The following is a 21,827-nucleotide window of genomic DNA, read 5'->3' on the forward strand; positions in this document are numbered from 1 at the left end:
GGGTTCAAGCACTTCTCCGGCCTCAGCCTCCCAAGTAGCTGGGATTACAGGTGTGCACCACCACACACAGCTAATTTTGTATTTTTAGTAGAGAAGGGGTTTCTTCTGGTTGGTCAAGCTGGTCTCGAACTCCCAAACTCAGGTGATCCTCCTGCCTCGGCCTCCCAAAGTGGTGGGATGACAGGCGTGAGCCACCGCGCCCGGCTGTATTTTACTAATTCTAACAAACGCAGCCTTTGATCACTCTCAGCTACCTCCCACACTGGTTCCATGACTAGGTGGGTTATACTCATCATCATGATACCACCCATGCTGGGGAGCCTTCTATGTACCAGCAATTTTTCTGGGGGCTTTTCGCATCGTATTTCCTTCTAATCTCCACAATTCTCCTTTGAGATGCCCAGTGTTATGATGCCCATTGTACAGATCAGGTGAGATGCTTAAGGCCACACAGCCCCAAATCAACACATGCAGACATCACATAGGTAGGAAGTATGAATCCAGCATCTGAATGTGTTAGCACAGAGGGTCCCCTCCCTGGCTAAAGCCTCCTGGAACTCCCAGTCATGCAAGACAACGTCCAAATTCCCCAGTGTGGTGTGCGTGCGCCCCTGCAGTCACTACCCTGCCCCTCCAGCTCACGAGCTGGCTCCACATTCCCTCAACTTGGCCACACTCAGCCAGGCTGCTCCTCTCAGCCGCGCCCTTGCTCTGGACCTCACCCCTCCACTCCCCTCCTTGGAATTCACACTCTCCAATCCCTCTCCGGCTGGCGATTTCCACCCATCCTTCATGGACCAGGCCAAACACCGCCTTCCCCATGCAACTTCCCACCCACCATCTCCCTACACCCTTTTCCCTGCCCTGTCACCCCTCCCAGGGCATCTGCACCACTCGCCAGCAGAGTCACAGGTCCCTAACACAGCCCATACTCCGTGGGATGCTGAACAGTGAACAGGGAACATCTGCCCCACCTAAGGGCGTCTGATGCCTCTTTTTTTTTTTTTTTACCACATTACCAATCTTTTTATTATTTTGAACAATGCACATTCTTGACTATATATCTGTGAAATATGTTCAATTATTTTCTTTTTTTTAATTGCATTTTTTTAACATATCGCTCCAGCACAACAAAACATCTTTGTGGCATGTATTTGAACCACGGGCCACCAGCCTGAGGCTCCTGGGAGCCCCTCAGTGAATGGCGTACTTCTCTACCTGGTTAGTGCTCTGTATGGTCAGGCAGAGCCTCCCAGGCCCCTGAGGAGTGGGAGCAGCCACCACTGGACAAGCTGAGGGATGCTGGGTGGCCCTTGGTCTCCCCTCCTCTCACGGCATGCATGGCGCCTCCTGGACTTCTGATGCAGGGCCTCATACCTCTTGAGGAGTGAGAAAAGGGGCTGCATTGGGATGTGGAACCCCAGGTCCTCACCCTACACATTTGGATTCAAATCCAAGGACTTCTATGAATGCGGCTTTTCTGGCCCTTGGTTCCGTCCTCTACAACATGATGGGATAAATTGGGAGCTCTCCAAGGTTCCACCCAGTGGGAGCATTCAGGCACTTCCTTTATTTCCCTCCTTGTAGCTTGGAGAAACTGAGGCCCACGAGCAGGGGACTTTCTCAGAGCCAGCCCAGTTGGAGGTGGGACTGCAGCTCCTACCCTGGCCAGACCTGCAGCCCTCCACCTTGCTGCGATGTCCTGACTCCTCTCCGCGACCTCCCAGTCCCTGGAAGCCTCTTTCCCTCCTTCTGCCCTGCCAGTGTTTCTCACCTGCCGGACATGAAGGTCAGCCATGCCAAGAGTTGGTCTTGAATCAGAACCAGAATGGGAACTCCCAGGGCACTGGCCACCTAGGTATACTCACTGGCACGAAGCAGGCAAGGCCTCCTCTAGCTACCTCCTGTTTGAATCCTATGCATCTTTCAATCCAGCTGCCATGGCACCTCCTACCAGGCAGCCCTTCCAGGGCACCCCCACAAGAGACATCATCTGAATAAGCCCTCCCATCCATGACACGGTATCGTCCCCCTGTGGGCGTTTTCATTTCCTTTTAAATACTTGTGTGTACCCCATAGTACCAATTGCCTCCATTTTCCAATGCCTACCACTCATCTCTGCTTCAATACCTGATATAGTATTCTAAGTGTCGGATATATATTTGTGGAATAAATGGAGGTCTCTTCCTTCAGAATGAATGGTCAGGTATATAAGTGTCCATCCATTCCAGGGCCAGACTGGGTTGAATCTTAGCTCTGGGCTCTGTGCACTGTGGGACTTTAAGTCAAGCGACTTAACACTTTGGTGCCTCTGATTCCTCACTTGTAAAGTAGGGATAATCATAGTGCCTAGCTAACAAGGTAGCTCTGTGGATTACATGGGTCATCATGTAAATGACGTGCTTAAAACAGTGGCCAGCAAAAGTTGTTACATTTTGGCAATTTTTTTTAATACTGTAAGTTCTCGGGTACATGTGTAGAATGTGCAGGTTTGTTACATAGGTATGCACGTGCCATGGTGGTTTGCTGCATCCATCACCCCGTCATCTACATTAGGTATTTCTCCTAATGCTATCCCTCCCCTAGCCCCTCAACCCCCCAACAGGCCCTGGCAAATCTACATGCAAGTTTGTATTTGATTTTTTGAAAGTATATGATACCACCTTGCAGTTCGAGTTGGGCTTTAGCTAGCTGCCAAGCTCTTCCCATCCTTGCATTTTCTGCATCTGCCTCACATTTGTACAGCCCAGGTCAGAGTGTGCCCCAAGCAACCCTCTTTCTTGGAGCACGGGGTCGGGGAAGGGAGAGATGGATTCCCAAATCTCTGTCTTAACTGCCCGCCAGTTTGGGGCTCGTGGCCACATTAAGTGCTCTTACTCAATTCATGTGACTTGACAAATTTGGAATGTGTTAGGGAAAGGGAGTTTTTCCAGCTATGAGTCAGTACATTTATGCACTCACACACACTCACACATTTTTTTCTTAAAAAAAAGTTTAGCGAGAATCACTTATGAGTATAAAATGGAAACCTCTGGAAATTTTATTTAGACCCTAATGCCAAGTAATATTTAAGACATTTAATAAAGGGTTTGAAACAGGATACAGTTGGGAGAAAACACAGCTAGCTGCCTTCTCCTTCTGTATTCTCCGCTACCATGTTGTACACAGGAAGATCCAAATTACATGAGTTTAATCTCATTCCTCTTGAATACTCAGATTTTTGCTAAACATGATCAGGAAATAAGAGATGTGTAAAAGCAGGGATGCCAAACCGGTATCTGTTAAGCACCTAGATGTACCAGAGAGCCGTGGGTGGGGATCATATCCCAAGTTCAAGAGGCAGTATGGGGGAAATGAAACAATTTGATTCAGACAGGCTTGGGTTCAAACCCTAGCACCTCATTTCATAATATTATCTAGTCTCCATCATATTCCATTTTATGGATGACAAAACTGAGGCTCAGAGAAGATCAAATATTTTGTTTCTGGACACAAAGCTCTTATGTGGTAGAAACTGCATTCTAAACTGAGTCTGTCAGTCTCTAGCCAAGAATACACTGTCTCCCTATGCTAAAGAAAGTGGTTTCAAATTATTGTTTCTCAGAGTGGAGTTTCCATACCAGGGAGGGAGGCAGACACACCCATTGTCAAAGATGATGTCTGTAGATCCTAGCCAGGCACCGCTTCTGGGAGACCAGTGTCTTCAGCCACTTTCCAAGCCTTGCTTCTGCGTCCTGCCTGTTAGGGATTAGGAAAAACCTGGTTCCCCCAGGTTGATCTTCTCCTTACTGTTGTTTATTTTAAAGAAAGAAACCACCACCCACCCAGAGGGCTTCTGTTTTCTGGTTCACTCATATCTCTTTTGTGAGAGCTTACTTTCACAGACTCCCAATCTTGAGGGAGCTGTGTGTTTTTCTCAGAAACAGGAGCCATAATCAAAGGTGCATTCATATCTGTCAGTAGCCGTGTTGGAGCCAGAGTTACCCGAGGCAGGGCAGAAGGAGGCGCAGGCCAGGTACCAGGGAGAATTTTTCCCGAAACAAATCAGATCACCCTATGGTTGCCTCTTCTAAAGATCGTGGGGTGCCTGGTGGTGCTTCTCAGATTGCTGGGGGATCTGAAAGGGGCCCGGGGGTGAACAGGACACATCCTTCCATCTTACAAATACTTTTGAGGGCCACCATATTCTGGGAACCGCAGACACAGAATCCAGTTCTTCAGTGGCTTCCCATCATGCACAGGTGAAGACAGAACTTCTTGAAAGGATTCCAGTCCCTGGGGCGATCTGGCTCTGCTCTTTCTCTGGCCTTCTCGGCTTCAGCCACTCTGGCAGCTGCCAGTCTCTGGGGTCCACCGTGTCCCAGCCGCCACGGCCCACACATGGCCTCCGCCACTCGTTCAGCCTTTCTTCCTCTCCCTGCCTGGTTTGTGCTGCTTGTCCTCCAGGTCTCGCTGCAATCTGCTGTATCCTCCCGTGCCTCTCCGTGCAATCCTGCCACACTGCACAGTGCTTCAGTGAGCACAATAGTGTCATTGAAGCCTTTATCTCCGGCTCAACTCTAAGGCCAGGGCTCGCCTAATCTCCCCATGGCCTGGCCCCTAGTCAAAGTCCCATAAAGAGTTGTTGAAAGAATGAAGAGACATCAGTGAGCAAAATAGACGCTGCCCTTGGCAAGTGACACCGTCGCAAATGGAAAAAACAAAACAAAACAAAACAAAAAAACAGATCCTGGCCTTCCCAATGCTGGACACGTACATCTTCCTAGAGTGTCAGTTGTCAAATTGTACTTGACAACTTTGAGGGAGAAATATTTTGAAACAAATACGGGTCAATTCTAGAGTTGAATTCCACATCCTCGTCAATGTCCAAGATGTCAAGCTGCGTCTACACACCCCAGGGCAGTTGGGAAACACAGGCTCTTCTGTCCTCTTAGGGAATCTCGGTTAAGTTAGGCTGTGGCTGTTGGGCGAGATAGCCCAGTTTTCTACAACTCCAGTTACGCGGCCAAAGTTGAAGAGGCATTGTGGGGAAGGAAAATGGAAAGATGGCCCAGTCAGGCCTGAGTTCCAGCCTCCGTGTTGAACTTTCTACTCTTACGACTCTGGGCAACTTTTTTAATCTCGCAGGTTCAGGGTTTACCATCTGTAGAATGGGTATGTAAATGCCTGCAGTTGCCGCTGCTATGGAAAAGGAAGATAAGGCTCGGGAGCCAGCCCCGAGCTTCCTAGCACAGAGTATGTGCGACCGACGTGGTGGCCATCATGTAAGCGATTTTGCAGATTTGCAAATGACCACTGTGGTTTTTTTTTTTTTTTTTTTCATATGAACAGCATTTTCTGCCCTTCTGAATTAAAGGCTATTGTTCGGGACCCAAGTGAAATATTGCCTGGAACAAAGACAGATCACTGAAGACTGCACTTCCGGCTTGCAGAGGGAGGGCTGAGCTCAGACTCCACGGAAGTCACTTGGAGCTTTCCATCGTTTTTGAGCTTGACCTTGCTCTTATTTCTGGGCTGGGCTGGCTCCAGCCAGAGCTGGTTTCTCCCTCCCGCCTGCTCCCTGGCTGCACTCACACCTTTCCCTCAGTTTGAGGCCATCACCTTAGGACATCTCTGCGTTTTTACTCGACCTGGAGCTTCTTACTCATCTGCTAAATGTTTGCTGAATGAGAAGTGGAATGGGATCAACTTCTTAAGAGGGAGTGACCCTCAGGGAGGGCACTTCTCTTCTACAGGCCATTAAAGTCGCTTCCCTGATTCTCCTGGCAATCCGACAGGCTTAAACTAGGCCAAAAGGGAATATGTGGGGACTCATGAGGAGAATGCTACTGGCTTATTTTTCCTTCTTGTGATTTTCTCCATCTGACCAGTAATTTCTGGCAAAAGGAGTCCTGAACCAGGAAGGTTGGAAATGTGTATGCATTTGGATCTCAGAGGGCACCGAAAGCCCTATAATTCAGGCTAACTCTGCTGCCCTCCATCCATGTGCTGGGACCGTGGGCTCCACTCAGCATGCACTGTGGCCTTGGATTCCCCTCCACAACCCAAGGAGGCAGCTCTGGTTAGAGCCCGGCCTGGCTGAGGAGGAAACCCAGGTCCAGGAAGGAAAGTGATTGGCATAAGGACACAGAACACATATGTGTGAGAGGCGGGACCAGACTCAGCCTTGCTGTCTCCAAGACCAATGTTCTTTCCACCACGCTCATTAGGATCTAGTGGGGTCTAGCGGGGTGATGGTGCAGCACTGGGTTTAAGGAGAAATGGAGAAAACAGAGCTGATTCAGTGAGAGTCCCTAGCTCTGAGAATAAGTCACTGTGCAGCCCAGCCAAGTCGCTCTGCCCCTGTGTACTCCAGTTGCTGCCTAGTCAGTTGAGGATAATAACAGGTATGGTCAATTACAAGAACAGCTAACACCTGCTCACGCTGCTCTAAGCACTTTATATGTATCACCTCCCTCAATCCTGCAGGGGAAGGTGGTGTTAATTAGGGGAAGATCGAGGGCAGATCATTTGAGAGGAACTAGCATGACTAGCTATGTGGCTGTGGAGCGTGATGGGTTCAAGAAAGGAGAAGAAGCCAGTGAGCCAAGGAACATGGTATGGGGAGGGGGATGGGGAGAGGTGAGCAGGCAGCAGCCTCACAGGGCTGCAGAGGCCATGGGGTGGGGAGCATGACCTCTGCCCTGACCCAGGTGAGGAGTCTGTTAGCTGCCCCTGTCTTGCACCCCCTCTTTATACATTGTACCTTCTCCCACTCAGTCTATTATTTGTCTTTCTCCTTTTTTATGCCATGAATTTCTTAAGGGTAGGAACCAGGTTTTATTTATGTCTATCTGGTACTTAGCAAAGAATCAGATATACATGGGTACCCAATGAATGATTGTCAATTAGATATTTAATATACTCAATATTTAATAGTAACGTGTTCAATGTTTAATAACTATATATATATAATACATGTAAGTTCTGTATTGACATTTGTACTGTATCAGTCTGTTTTCACAGTGTTGTAATGAGCTGCCTGAGACTAGGTAATTTATAAAGGAAAAAGGTTTAATTGACTCACAGTTCAGCATGGCTGGGGAGGCCTCAGGAAATTTACAGTTATGGTGGAAGGGGAAGCAAGGCACCTTCTTCACAAGGCAGGAGGAAGGAGAAGTGTGAGCAAAGGGGGAAGAGCTACTTATAAAACCATCGGATCTCATGAGAACTCACTATCATGAGAACAGCATGGGGAAAACCACCCCCATGATTCAATTACCACCACCTGGTCTCTTCCTTGACACGTGGGGATTGTGGAGATTACAATTCAAGATGAGATTTGGGTGCGGACAGAAAGCCTAACCATATCAGTACCTATAATGCAACTTCCATTATGCAAGCATTTCTGCTATTAAATGATATATGCATTTCCATAAATCCTGGCATTCTGAAAAATTCAAAAATCGCAGAGATTTGGGAGACAATAAGGTTGCAGCACACGAGGCACAATTCATGCAACTCTGTAGCAAACTGCAGTCCTAGTGATGATTATAGCACAGTTAAAATGGCATGCTAAATTTTCAATTAAAAATATATTAGTAACTTGAGGACCTGAGTAACCATAGGGCTGTATTTTACAAACAAAAAGGGGGAACTCAAAGGCAGGTAGCTAGAGAAGGCTTGAGGCTGCTGAGTTACGGAGGCAGGAGCAGACAGATCTTCATCGGAAGTTGAGGTACAAGAGGAGTTGCAGGCTTTGCTAAAATGTAGCAGAGAGGAGTGGTCTAACATGGCCTTTGCACAAATATCAGGGAGAAGGGAGCACCAAACTCTTCTAAGACAGCACGTGGCCTTGCTGAGCCAAGAGGAAGAGCATGGAGTCATCTATGGCTTACTACACTCAGCTGTGTCTGGGATCTTTGCATCCAGCTGCTGTTACTTGGTGATGACAAAACATTAATGCACTGGAAACATTTGCCTGAGAGCCAATACTACTTACACATTTTATGGACATCATTCCACTGTATACCTTAACTTAGCTGAACTAGCTTATGGAAGTAAGTGCAGTAGAACGAATGACATCTAATGTAACATATGCTCATTGGTAAGAATGCCAACTGTCTAATTTACATTGAGAAAAGTACTGGCCATGCACCCTGCATGAGTTGTGGACTGTTTTCCTCTTGGTCTGAGAGTCTATTTAGTACACTCACCTTACAAGCAGTGTGTGGAGCAAGAGCATATGGAGTTGGGAGATGCTATTCTAGAATATCATAAATCTGTGCTGTGATGTTCCCTCCTCATCAGGAGCAGCCAGACTACACTGATTGTACCTCTGCGCTTGGAGTCAGAGGATAGTCACCCCAGCCTGTCTGATAACTGTGTGACCTCAGGGAAGTCAGTTAACCTCTCTGTTTTCCCAACTGCAAAATGGGGCTGGTGACATGCCCCTTAAAAGTAAGGAGCTGATTAGCTGGTGGATAAAAAGCACTTTCTAAGCTACGAAGGGCTTTGGAGAATGTTGTTCTTCTCACAGGTCAGCGCCTGGAATGCTCAGGTTAGCTTGTCTCCTGGGGTGTCTCCTCCCGCTGGATGGTTAGTTCTAAAGGGCAGTGGGCAAGAGCGCTCAACTTCTTGGAATCAAAATAAATTAATCACTGAGATAAACTGCAGAAGCTCAAATTCCCCTGCAGGAAGGAGGTCCAGAATTTTTAACTGGGGAATTTTGCTGGCCCTTTACAAAACTGAAGAGGAGGGGAAGCCTGTGGCCAGTATTCAGGGCCTCCCTCCCTGAGTGCTCTGCCCGATACCCGGGACCATCACTCATCTCCAGGACTCTAGTCACCCTCCACCCGTGGCGGGAACCCCTCCCTCAGCCACTCCCGCAAAGCCAGGTCTGTCTGCTCCTTCCCCCAAATGATAGGAAAGGAACACAGGCTTTGGAACCACATGAACATGGCTTTGGGTCAGCCCGACCACTCACTCCACATCCACGGTGGCCAAGTTGTCACTCTTGGAGAGGGTTTCCCCATGTGGAGAATGGGCTGCAGCTTCCTTCCATCCTTGATCAAGAGGATGAGATGCCTGCGCTTGGCAGACTTTAACCAGCCCAGGAGTCACCTGGAGGTCTTGTTAAAATGCAGGCTGCTCCCATACCGTAGGGCTTGGTGGGGCCGGGGACTCTGCCTATTCAGCAAGCTCCCAGCTGGTGCGATTGCACCCTGAATAGCAAGACCCCAGCTCAGGCGTATGAGGTGCCCAGCGCGTGGTAAGTACTCAGTCAATAGAATCTGCCACCTGAAGGTTTTCTTTCCCCCAGCCAAAAGGTTCTCCTTTGAAAACAGGAATGGATGAAAAGAGAAAGCTCTGCTCACCGCAGAATTCTTAGGGAAACAAGAAAAAACAAGTTTGGCTTTCAAGGCAGGCTGGGTGTGGGGAGTGAGAACGGTGTGCCCTCCATGGCAGCTCCCCAGTTCGGTGGCTGCTCCATGCACATGTGCGCTGCAGGTGGCTTCTGCCCTGCTTGGTTAAACCTCTAGGGCTCAGGCCCCAACTTGCCATGCCGCGAACACATCCTCAGAGCCGGGCACGGGCCTTTTTCTTCCAGTTACAGCTCTTCCCAAGGAATTTTCAAAGCACACGGGGTTCGCTTGGCAGGAGTCTCCCAGGATATAAATACGCTTTGGGGGCTTTTGTTTTAAGCACTGCGGTCTCTCTTCGACTTGAGGCCTGAGCACAGAGCTTTCCCCCTTCGCCCTCACCAAAATGCAACCATGAAGGGCCGCTGCCAGGAGGACTCCAGGAGACTCTGAGTGAGGTTAAAGAGAGGCCTCCCGCACCCCTACCCCCGCTGATTTTGCCTTTAATTTTGCTTTTCTGGAAAGCCTGCTTCTCCACAAGCTGCTGACTCATCCAGGGCTAGGGTCTTTTTTTTTTTTTTTTTTTTTTCTCAGAATCGCCACAAAGCCCAGAGATTTTGAGGTTGGTTTAATGAGCGGCTCAGTCCTCACCATTTCCTTTTCATTCATCTTCCCCACCTCCATCCCAGTCCTCCATTGACTCTGTCCTGCTGGAGTAGAGATGGACACCCAATTGCTCTGCCCTGCTTCTGATATTGAGTTTCTGTCCTCTGTAGGTCTGGATGCACCGACTGCTCTTGGAGTAAAAAGATTCCCAGGATGTGAGCCACACGGGACTGGTGAGTACTGTCGCATTTGGCAGTGGTGGGGCCTCAGCTGGGTCTCAACAAGTGAAAGGAGAGGGGTGGGAGGGGCAGGGGCAGCTGAGCTCTGGCAGCTCTGAAACTGTATTTCCATGCACATGTACCTAGAAACAGTATAGGGCGGAGAATCTGATGTGAGTCCCTTGGAATCCACTGGGTTCCTGCCAATCCCTCCCCGGGAGCACGAGCCTCAGGTAGCGGGGCTGCCCTCCCTCTGCTCTGATGATGGCAGCTCAAACTCCCCATCCAGAGGGCATGTGCTCAGGAGTGTTTCCAGCAAACCTCTAGCGAGGGCTAGGGAGATATTCTTAAGACAGAGAGGGAGCTACCTGGCTCACACCGGTTGGGAAACCATGGCCCTGAGGAGACAGACAGGAAAGCCACCTCTGCACATTTAAAGGACTGTCACGGGCAGGACAGAGGTGGAAAGCTGTTGACTCCACCTAAGGAAACATTCCTAACAGAAGAGCTATGCAAGAGTGTCATAGGCAACTTGGGGAGCAGAGTGAGTTCCCTGTCTCTGGCAGAATTCAAGCAGAGATTGGAGAAATATCTGTGGGACATTTCAAAGGGGAGAGTGCAATGTTTTACAGACCCTGTTCCCTGGTGATCTAGAATGCTGTGAGGGACAGGCAGTAGGAGGAGGGAGAGGGTGGAGGGAAAGTCTGAAAGAGGGAAGCTTTTGAACTCATGCCTGCAAACGCTCAGCACTGCCTCTGTTAGGTGCAGACTCTGCTATAAAATGGTTTGGCAGCCACCAGATGAGATGACCCTCAGGTCTCTCCTACGACTGTTGCCCATTGACTGGCTGTACCTGAAATAATGCCAGACAATGCACACATCATAGGCATGAGCCCAAACACCTGCTGTATGTGGTCGGGGGACAACTCCCAAAGCATGATGGGAGTTCTGCTCAGAGGCTCTGGGGAGCCTCTCCCGTGCCAGGACCACCAGAAGAGTTTCTGACTAGTCATCCCATCAAGGGCCTCGGCCCAAGATCCAGACCACATAGACAAGAGGAAAAGGCACAGGGGAACAGGTGCCAAGACTCACCCACCTCCCACTCCCCGGGGCCCCAGAGAAGGCAAAAGCAGGTGTGGTTCAGGCAGATGGCTTGGCTTTGCCAGGAATCGTGGGCCTTTAGGCAGGGGCAGTACCACATACTCTAGTGGCCAAAACCTGGCCCACTGAGCGTGAGAAAAATTGCACTCCAGACGCAAATGGGGAAGTTACGCAGGAGGGACACCCATCGCGCTTGGGAGGGTCTGAATAATGAGCACACGGATTCCTTTGTGCTTTGTAACTGGGTCTTCTTCCCCTGGGGTCTGGGTCAGCTGCAACAGTAAATATTTACCAAGGGCCCCTGAGGGCAGGGCTCTGCGGGAGGCCAGAGATGGTGTTTTTCTTTAAGAAACTGACAAGCTGGATGAGAATTGAGTTTGACAGTGGTTGTGCACAGGCTGTATATTCAGCTGAGCCCTGTTTGCTGTCGGCGGGGGCAGGGAAAGAAGGGAGAGGGGAGGGCTGAACTGTGACTTGGCATGTTTTTGGCAAGTCTTTAAGCAGGAGTTGAACTTTGGGGACAGGCGTTCTGTGCTTGTATTCACAGAACCTGGCATGTAGTAGGTGCTCAGTGAATCATTGTCAAATATAGTGATGAGGAGGCAGCCCAGGGAGGCGATGCCTGTGGTTCAGAGGGACCCTGGCGTCAGAATGCCAGTTTCCCGTCCCAGCTCCTCCACTAGCTGTGGGGCCTCATGCTTCAGTCTCCTTCCAAGATGGGGATAGTGGTAGTTCCTACCTCATAGAGTGGTTGGGAGGATTCAATGAGTTAATTCACATGAAGCTGCCAGTCCCTCATGCCAGGACATAGTAAGTGCTCAATAAACATTAGTCCTTATTCTAGATGTAGGACACGAACCCAGCTTAAGGCTCAATGACAGGACAGGAAAAAGCAGTGTAGGTTGGAAGACAGAGCACTGGACTCTGAGTCAGAAACCCTGGCATAGCTGCAGGGCAGGGACGAGGAAACAATCCCTCCCGGTGAGTGCATTCTCTAAGCTGGAGATGCTGTGGAAGGCTGTCAGGGTGGCACTGATTTTCCTCCTGGCTCCCTCTGGTCCCTCCTGGTTGAAAGCAGAGGTGGCTCTGCTATTTATTCCTAGCTGTGGGCTTCCTGGAGAGTGGAGTGACCTCACAGAACACCCCTTTTTCCCAGTGAATGGGGACATCCTTACCATCCTCCTTCCCTCTGGGAAGTAGTGGTGAAGACTGAAAAACACCAGCACAAAAGAAAGATTCTGTTGATACAGATGGAGAATCATTTAAGACCCCAGCTTGGGTAGTGTGGTCTCAAGCCTTCCCCAGTGAGGTCTGGCTGTCTCCATGGCTGGAAGACAAATAGCGTATCGCCGGATTCCCACAGTGATGATTCACTCTGCAAAAGGCACTCCCCACCACCCCAGGATTTGGAGCATGTTTCAGATAAAAATTGCATTCGCCCGAAACACTTGTCAGGGTTACATTTCTTACATTGGTGGTAGACTTGGAGCTATGGAATGAGCTTGCTTAGGGGCTTGCCTTTTGGCTCCCTTGCCCCATCTCACCCAGACCCTAGCTGGATAGCAGGATTGTAATGTAAGCCAAATTGTATATGACACAAGGACAGCCCCTATGCCTAGGGGATCTGAAACTATTCTAGTTTCCTTTTCCCATCACCCCCGCCCCGACATCTGTCAGGTGGCCACAGCCTCACTTTCAACTTGGGTGGGAAGGGGGATGGCATGAGGAATGAATTGGTCATGGCTGCCAGGGGCATCGTGCTGAGATGGGTGCTGAGGCATATCCAGGAAAGAGTATTCTGCTTTGGATTACTGATGTCTGCTGAGGAGGCAAGAACTATAGCATTCCTGCCACTTTTGGGCATCCCTAGACAAAACAATTTATTATTATTTTTTAATTTGTATCGCTCTGCCACCCAAGCTAGAGTGCGGTGGCACCATCTTAGCTCACTGCAACCTCCACCCCCTGGGCTTAAACAATTATCTGGCCTCAGCCTCCCAAGTAGCTGGGATTACAGGCACACACCACCACAGTGGCTATTTGTTTTTTTTTTTTTTTTTTTTTTTTTTTATTTTTAGTAGAGATGGCGTTTCACCACGTTGGCCAAGCTGGTCTCGAACCCCTGACCTCAAGTGATCCACCCACCTCAGCCTTCCAAGGGCTGGGATTACAGGCATGAGCCCACTGCACCCAACCCTTAGACAAAACGATTTCTAAGTCTACCTTCCTGCATCATACTTTGTGGTCTTATATTAGCAACCTTGTTGTATAACAGAGGGACAAGGCATAGCCAAACCTCATTAATCTGGACCACATTAGGAACAACCCAGGTGAGTGAAAAGTCTTCATCCCAGGGTGTTGCTGCATGCAGGTGGGCTTTCTTACCTTTCAGTCCACAGACAACAGCCCAGCCTGGCTAACTGGTGCTAATGCAGGAGCCACAGGACCCGTGCTTAGCAGGTCTGACCATGTGGCTGAATGCACCTGACCTATACGTTTATGCCACTTACTCTTTTTGCATGCTTAAGAATAAATATCACTGAAACTCTAACAAAAGCAGTGTGTTTTTTGAAGTAGAAAATCATTCAATGGGCAGCTTTGCTGCTATTTAAAATTGCCAAGGAATTTGAATTAGAGAGACTTTGTACTAGCTGGGAATAAGCTGTTTTTTCCAGAGTTATATGCAGAAGATGAAACAAAATAGTCCAGAATTAGGGTTCCTCTGAGTTTCCTGATCTGTAAAATGGGGAAATAATGCATCTCGCTGGGTTATTTGGGAGAGTAAATGAAATAAAATGTGAAAGAGACGTAGCATACAACCTTGCTTACAAAAGATGGTCAAGAAATGCTATATCTTTTCCCCCGTACCACCTCCCATCTATATTCACACTGAAAGCATAGCTTTTTTCTTGCAATATGTTCAAGAAATGATGTTACAGATAGATTTTTTAAAATAGCATCATACTTTTCAAATGACTCCTGTTGGCTTTTCAGAGGCTCTTCCTTTTTAGTGCTGATGATTCTTCAATGAGCAATGTCTGCTTAAATCTTCAGCCTGAGTTCCTCTGCTCTGGTCTTCTGGGTGGAATAGCTCCAAGGGTCCTGCCACGCATGTGGACGAATGTCTTTGTAACGTGATTGAGACTGTTAGTGGGTTTCTTTAGTAGACACTGAGCCATACGGTGATTCGGCCATTCCACATCTTTCCTTCAACATGGCAAGTGTCCACACCTGAATTCCTTTCCCATTGTCGGGAGAGTCAGGACAAGAAAGCTGATCTAACGCCAAATTGACACCATCCATGTGTCGGAAGGATGGTCTTTACTTGTTAATAACAGGTAAGAAGTTTGCATTGAAAATCTTTTTTCATCCTTAGTCTCTGAGACTCTTCAGGAGAAAGATTAAGTTTCTGCCCAAAAAAAAATCAGTCGGGTGCAGTGGCCCATGACTGTAATCCCAGTACTTTGGGAGGCTGAGGCAAGTGGATCACGAAGTCAGGAGATTGAGACCAGCCTGCCAACACGGTGAAACCCCATCTGTACTAAAGATACAAAAAATTAGCCGGAGTTGCTGGCACGCGCTTGTAATCCCAGCTACTTGGGAGGCTGAGGCAGGAGAATCGCTTGAACCTGGGAGGCGGAGGTTGCAGTGAGCCGAGATCATGCCATTGCACTCCAGCCTGGGCAACAGGACAAGACTCCATCTCCAAAAAAAAAAAAAAATTCAAGGATGGTCTCAGTGGCTCACACCTATAATCTCAGCACTTTAGGAGCCTGAGGAGAGAAGATTGCCTGAGCCCAAGAGTTTGAAGCCAGCCTGGACAGCACAGGGAGACCCTGTCTCTACAAAATATGTTTTAAAAATTAGTCAGACATGGTGGGGCCTGCCTATGGTCCCAGCTACTCAGGAGGCTGAGGCGAGAGAATTGTTTGATACCAGAAGATCAAGGTTGCCGTGTGCTACAATCATACCAGTGCATTTCAGCCTGGGCAACAGAGTGAGACCCTGTCATGGAAAAAAAGAAAAATCAAGACTAATGAAATCCATGTGAAGCAGGGAGAGGGACCCGCGTTGCTGGAGGAGCAGCATCCCTCATCACAGAAGCAGAGACTCATTAGGACTCCTGGGTTATTGGCCGAGAGCTGGGGTTCTAAGGCAGGTGACAGACAAAGGCACCTTTATTCTAGCCACCTTGAGCATCAGCCCCCAATCCTCTCTGACCTGTAACCTGGTGAGCTGGGTGACACGACCTTCCTCTTCTCTCTTGTCCTCTCCCCTGAGGCCTAGAGCAGAACTTCTCTGTAGCCTGTTCTCTGCCCTTACCTGAGGGCAGAGTACAGCTTTCTTACCTTTCAGTCCACAAGAACTGAAAGGAACCAGCTGAGAAGCCACCTGCCTCCTTCCCAGGAGAAGGGAGCCAGTGGTCTTCCAAGGCTTCATGGGCAGGGCAGGAAGAGGAAGGTAGCCCCATCCCGCCCTCCCATTGTCCCTTCTGAGGCTCCACTCTGTAGTATGGTGACCCTGTCGTGGATCCCTCTCTTCATCCTCTTTTTTGAGATGAAGTTTTGCTCTGGTCGCTCAGGCTGGAGTGCGGTACTGTGATCTTGGCTCACTGCAACCTCTGCCACCTGGGTTCAAACGATTCTGCCTTAGCCTCCCAAGTACCTCTCTTATCCAGCTTCAAACTCTTCCTTCCTGAAGATGGAGCTGGAGGACACTGCGGGGCTGGAGAGGAGGTCTTGAGATTCGAGTGCATGGCCAACATAGGCCTCCTTAGAAAGCTGTCACCCAGAGACCCAGGCAGGGGCATCAGAAGTCGGTGCAGGTCCCGCAGCCTCCTCTGAGGCCCTGGTCTCCTCTCTGAGCATCCGTGGATCTTACAGTAGACACATCCAATGTGAGGCAGTATTGCAGAGTCATTGAGAGTGCACTTTGGAGCCAGACTGGTTCCTCAGTTAGAATCTCAGCTCCACCTTTGCTAGTCCTGTGATTCTAGCAAGTTATCTAACATCTATGTGCTGTGCCTTCCTCAGCTATAAAGTGAGTTCCCTCATAGGGTAGTTATGATGACTAGATGAGTCTGTGGAAGGTGCTTGGGGTAGTGTCCAGAGGAAAAGTGTTAGTGAAAAACAAAATCAAAAAGTAAATGAACACAGAAGTCAGTATGTCACTGATCACCGGATTGACCTCAGCAAGGTGATAAATTTTCTACCCACAGAATTGAAGTCTTTCGTTCTGCCTGTGGGTTCAGGGAGACTTTCAATTAGACCCTGAAGGAGGGAAAACCCGGGCAGAGGTGGCAGAGGCAGACAAAGCTTGGACATTTGGAGGCTTTGGGAAGTCGGGTTGCTGGAGCAGGTAGCCTCATGGGCAGCACGTGGCAGTTGAGATGGGCAAGGTCCAGTATTAGGAGTGGACTCAGTGTAGCTAAGCTAAACCGAAGAAATGAAGAAAGAAGTGAGAGGGCTTCATCCTTCTCTGCAGTCCAGCTAAAACTTGGCCCTAAGTGCCCTGACCTAACCCCCATTCCGTGATATTTCAGAGCTCAAAGTTTCTTGGCCAAGGAAATGCTAACACCTAGAACTCATAGATACCAATACTTAAGTGGGTATTTGATTATATTAGTCAGACTTTTGGTTACAAGATGGAAATCCAATTCAAATTGACATAAGTGTAAAACAAAAAGGCGGTTCGTTCGTGTAATTGAAAAGTCTGAGCTGGCCTGGCTTTGCGCCCAGCTGGATCCCGGCAATGTCTGCAGGCGTCGTGTCTCTCCATCTCTCGGCTCCGCTTTCTTCTGTGTGGGATTTACTCAGACAGGTCCCCCCCGCCGACAGCCAGCAGCTTTTCTCAGCAACCCCCGTAGAAAGAAGGCTGTGCTTCCAGAGCGATCCTCGCAAATGCCCTGGAATTGAGAGACTCGGGTCACATGTCCGTCCTTAAGCCAACTGCTGGAGCCAAAGGGTACACAGTGCCAATTGGCCGGGCCTGTGTCACGCACTCCCACTGGGCATTGTGGGACCACATGCACCGAGAACGGGTGGTGAGGAACTGGGGAGAGAGAAGAAACTAAAGCCAAAGTGCCGTATGTACGTCCTGCAGAGCCTTGAGAGCCTTAAGGAAAAGGAGTGACTGTGGCTGTAATTCTCAGGGCAGACTCAGTGGGGAGCACTGAACCTGGGGCTGGCCTTTGTGGTCCAGAACACACGTGAGAGTGAAGGCTGGGCAGGGAAACCTTTTCACAGAAGTGATAGTCTATATGCAGGTCTCCCTCTGTAGCACGCTAACCCCACAATACTGTAATTACATGCAGATGTGTCCTCTCCCCGCAGGGACTGGGGCCGTGTCCTCTGCATGCTTCCATTTCTCTCCACTCCCCTGTAGCCCCTGGGCTGATGCCTGCCTGTACCTGGCCCCTGCACAGCACTCAGGAGGTGGTCACTGATGGAGCAGCATCAGAGTGGGCATGCCGAGGACTCCTCCTCCTGCAGCCGATGCAGGATGCCTTCTTTGCTTCAGGCGATGCTCCCACTCTGGTGAGTTCCCTGGTTTGTATTCCAGACGACAGTGCATTGGATCTGATTGCTGCTTTAACAAATTCCCGCAAGCTTAGGCTTAACACCAATTTATCATCTTACAGTGCTGGAGGTCGTAGTCCAAAATGGGTCTCACCGAGCTGAAGGTGACAAAGTATTGACAAACAAAGTACATTCCCTTCTGGAAGCTCTCAGGGAGAATCCATCTTTTTGCTTTCCAGCTTCTGGAGGCCTCCCGAACTGCTTAGCTCAGGGCCCCCTTCCATCTTCAAAGCCAGCAAAGGATGGTTGAGTTTTTCTCATGCTATAGAGCATGCAGTTTCTCAGACTCTGACGTTCATCGGCTCCCTACATCTTTAAAGGACTCTTAGGATTACCTTGCACCTACCCTGATAATCCAGAATAATCTGTTTATCTTAAGGTCAGATGATTAGCAACCTTAATTCCACCTGCTATCTTGTTTTTTTTGGACTAGTCAAGTGCAGTAGTGAAAAGGGGAAAAGAGTAGACAAGGAGTTCGATCTGTAACTGACTGAAAAATCCATTGAGAAAACTGACTACCTTTGAATCAGCCACCACCTACAATCTTCATTCCTCTTTGCCATTTAACTTAAAATATTCGCAGGTTCCAGGGATTAGGGCATGGTATCTTTGGGGGTCCATTACTCCGCCTACCACAGCTATCGTTATAACCATCAGTTCTAATATTTATCCAGCACTCAATACCATTTGCTAAGTCCTTTACAAGAGTTTTGTTCTTGTCACCCAGACTGGAATGCAATGGCACAATCTCAGCTCACTGCCACTTCCACCTCCTGGGGTTCAAGTAATTCTCCTGCCTCAGCTTCCCGAGTAGCTGGGATTATAGGCTTGTGCCACCACGCCCAGCTAATTTTGTATTTTTAGTAGAGATGGGATTTCGCCATGTTGGCCAGGCTGGTCTGGAACTGCTGACCTCAAGGGATCCGCCCACCTCAGCCTCCCAAAGTGCTGGGATTACAGGCGGGAGCCATCCAGCCATTTAATCTTCATAACCACCAGGAGGTACAGTAAACATCTCCATTTTACCACTGAGAAAACGGAGGTACCTAAAAGCCAATTATCTCCCAGAGAATATCCACAGACCCAGTAAACAGTAGATCACGGTTCTGCCAGACCCTAAGGTCTGAGCTTCTAGCTGGAGAGTCAGCTGATAGAGGATGTCAGGAGACTCAGAATAGAAGAAAATGGAGATTCTTTTCTACGTTCGCAGAGGGGGATGGGGCAGTGGCAACGTTCTCAGGTGCCAGACCACCCACGTGGGTTTATGTCCCAGCTCTATCCCTTACTAGAAATGTGACCTTGGGCGGGTCACCCCACCTCTGTATGCCTCCCTTTCCTTCAACCTGCTTTTAGAGCAAGGAAAACCCATATATACATCTCCTTTTACTTTGCCTTCCTTTTCTCCTGTCTTTACTCAGAAGGCAGCAGGGCAGGGACCAGCCAGCTATGCCTGTCTCTGCGTGGCCTGTGGGCTAAGGATGGTATTATATTTTTAAAGGGTTGTAAAAAACAAAGAGGAACAAGATGTGACAGAGGTTGCATGTGACCCACAAAGCCTAAAATATTTACCATCTGACGCTTTACAGAAAACGTTTGCTGACCTTAGAAAGAACATGGGCGGTAGTGTCAGCCAGACCTGGGTTTTGGTGCTATACTGGATGGTAAGGACTCAGTTGGACCTTTGGGTCATGAAAGCACCTTGGGGTCTTCCCACAGTGGTGGCTTTCATAGCACTGTAGCAACAGCAGCAGCGCCGGTAGCACTGGCAGGTGCAGTAGTAGTAGATGTGATGTTGGTATTTACTGAGCATCATCTTCCTTAATCCCCTCAACAATCCTCTGTGATAAACATGGCTATGAGCCCCTTTTACTTGTGTGGAAACAGAAGCTGTCGAGGGAGTGGGTCCCCCACCCATGGTTACACAGTGAGATGGGACAGAGCCAGGACTGGAACCTAGGCAGCCTGACTCTAAATCTTTCTACATTGCCTCCCTGTCGTTGCCATCAGCTCTCCCTTCAGGCAAGATAAATCTTTGCCTTCCCTTGTTTTATTCCCCGACCCCTTTTCCCTAATTCTCTGGCAAAATTCATTTTCACTGTAAAAGGGCAACTGAAAAATAGAAGAGCTTTCAAAACAGCTCTGACACAGACATCTATAATTTTGGTTTTGGCATTCATCCATCCGTCTCATTCATCCATCCATCCCTCCACCCACCCATCCATCTATCCACCCATCCATCTATCCACCCACCCATCACTCCATCCCTCACCCACCCATCCTACCCACCTACCCACTCATCCATCCATCTCCCCCCCCCCATCCTTCCCTGCCTCCTCCATCCATCCATCACAACACAGCCCCAGGAACTCATAAGAACTCACATCTTTGACACTGACAACCAACCTGGGCAAACCCAAGCCCCTGGGTCCTCCAAATTCATTGTTACCAGGAAACACAGAGGGAAGCTCATTAAACAGTACCAAGTACTTGATTAATATTCTGCAATTCGGGCAGCACCAGGCTATTTCAGTGCCCCCTCCCCTTACCCGGTTACCATGACAATATTATTTTAACAAACAGCTCCTTAATATTTAATGAAAATTATGCTCCTGACAGACAAGCAGAAGAGCAACTGAACTACAAAGGGCTTAGAGGGTCCGCCAGGACATTTTTGCATGAAGCCATCAGTTTCCCCCAATTCCCGGATGCTATTTGTTGCCAGAAAAATGCAAGTGTTCTGGAGGCTGGGCGCCAACATGATGCCAGGCCTTGGTTACACGCAGCAATTGAGGGTTGTCACTTTTTTAATGCAGAATGTCACAACGGCTCCATGAGGACGGGGTAGCGTGATAGCATTATTAAACACTCCTTTGTACACCGATCTGCTAATTTCATCCCTGCTCGCCTGCGGCTGCTGAAAGCCTTGTTTCACGAGGCAGCTTCCTGTGTCTTGAATCAAGCCGGATTGGAAGACTGGGTGTAGAGAGACCTTGCCTGTGTGCACCAGGGTGAGAAGGAGCCCATCTTTCCTCTGCAAGGAGCCATCTGTCCTACCCAGTCAGTTCAGCAACAAGCAGGTGCAGGGACTGGGGGACCCAGGCCTCTGCCCTCAAGAAGGTGAATGTCAAGAGAGAAAAGGCCACAGACATACTGACCGCTCTGTGGCAACCTCCCTCACTCGGTTGATAGGCTTATGTGTCAGGCACTGTGCTACGCACTTGAAAGCAAAAATTCACGACACATCCCAGATCCCCAATGAAAAAGATGAGTGAATAACTGTAACAAAGTGGAGAGAGGATGGCAGGGGCAGTGGGTGGCCTATTAACTCTGTGACCTTGGGTAACTTAACCTCCCTGTGCCTCAATTTTCTCATCCATATATTGGGGATAATAACACTATCTACATTAACCATTGCCGTGAGGTTTAAAATGAAATAAACACATAAGAAGCACTAGGACAGTACACAAAATACTTAAAACAGTGGGTACATGGTAAGCAGTAAATAAATGCTAGCTAGGACTGCAAGTCCCCATGGTACCATGCATACGATTATAATAACGGCTAACACGTAGTAAGTGTTTACTCCACCCCGGGCACTGTGCAAAGTGTTGGAGTGGTACTACATCTTTTAAGCTTCACAGGCAACCCTATGAGATAGAGACCATATCATCATCATCCTCACCTTGCAAATGACGAAACAGGCTCTGAGGGTTTGGAGAACTTGCGCTGTGGTCCTGAGGCTGGGAAGAGGGGATTTGAATCCAGCTTTATCTGGATTTGCTGCCTCATTGAAACACGAACTACAGTATCACAAAAAGCACACAAATGGTGGTGCTCTGGGAACACGGGGACCTCACTGGTGGGGACGGGGAGGGCTGTCCAGTGGAAGTGGCTGCAGGTGCCTTGAAGGCCCATGCGTCTTCCTGGACAGAGAGGATGGGACTGGAAAGTGGAAGAGCAACATTTTTTTTTTTTTTTTTTTT

At 48.9% G+C, this 21,827-nt stretch overlaps 1 protein-coding gene across 2 annotated transcripts in view; it reads left to right on the forward strand.

Moving 5' to 3' along the window:
* ZHX2 (zinc fingers and homeoboxes 2) overlaps positions 1–21,827 on the forward strand; it is a 191,337-nt gene that overhangs the window by 69,729 nt on the left and 99,781 nt on the right. Inside the window, exons 1-2 of one of the 2 annotated variants that reach the window (XM_037739324.1) lie at positions 9,397–9,963; positions 10,118–10,180. The gene's annotated coding sequence lies outside the window, so the exon portion shown is untranslated. Of the gene's footprint in view, positions 1–9,396; positions 9,964–10,117; positions 10,181–21,827 lie in introns of those variants that run through there. The other variant, XM_017530716.2, reaches the window with a different exon arrangement.

This window comes from Cebus imitator, unplaced genomic scaffold (genome assembly GCF_001604975.1).
Source record: "Cebus imitator isolate Cc_AM_T3 unplaced genomic scaffold, Cebus_imitator-1.0 Scaffold68, whole genome shotgun sequence".
NCBI classification, from domain to species: Eukaryota; Metazoa; Chordata; class Mammalia; order Primates; family Cebidae; genus Cebus; species Cebus imitator.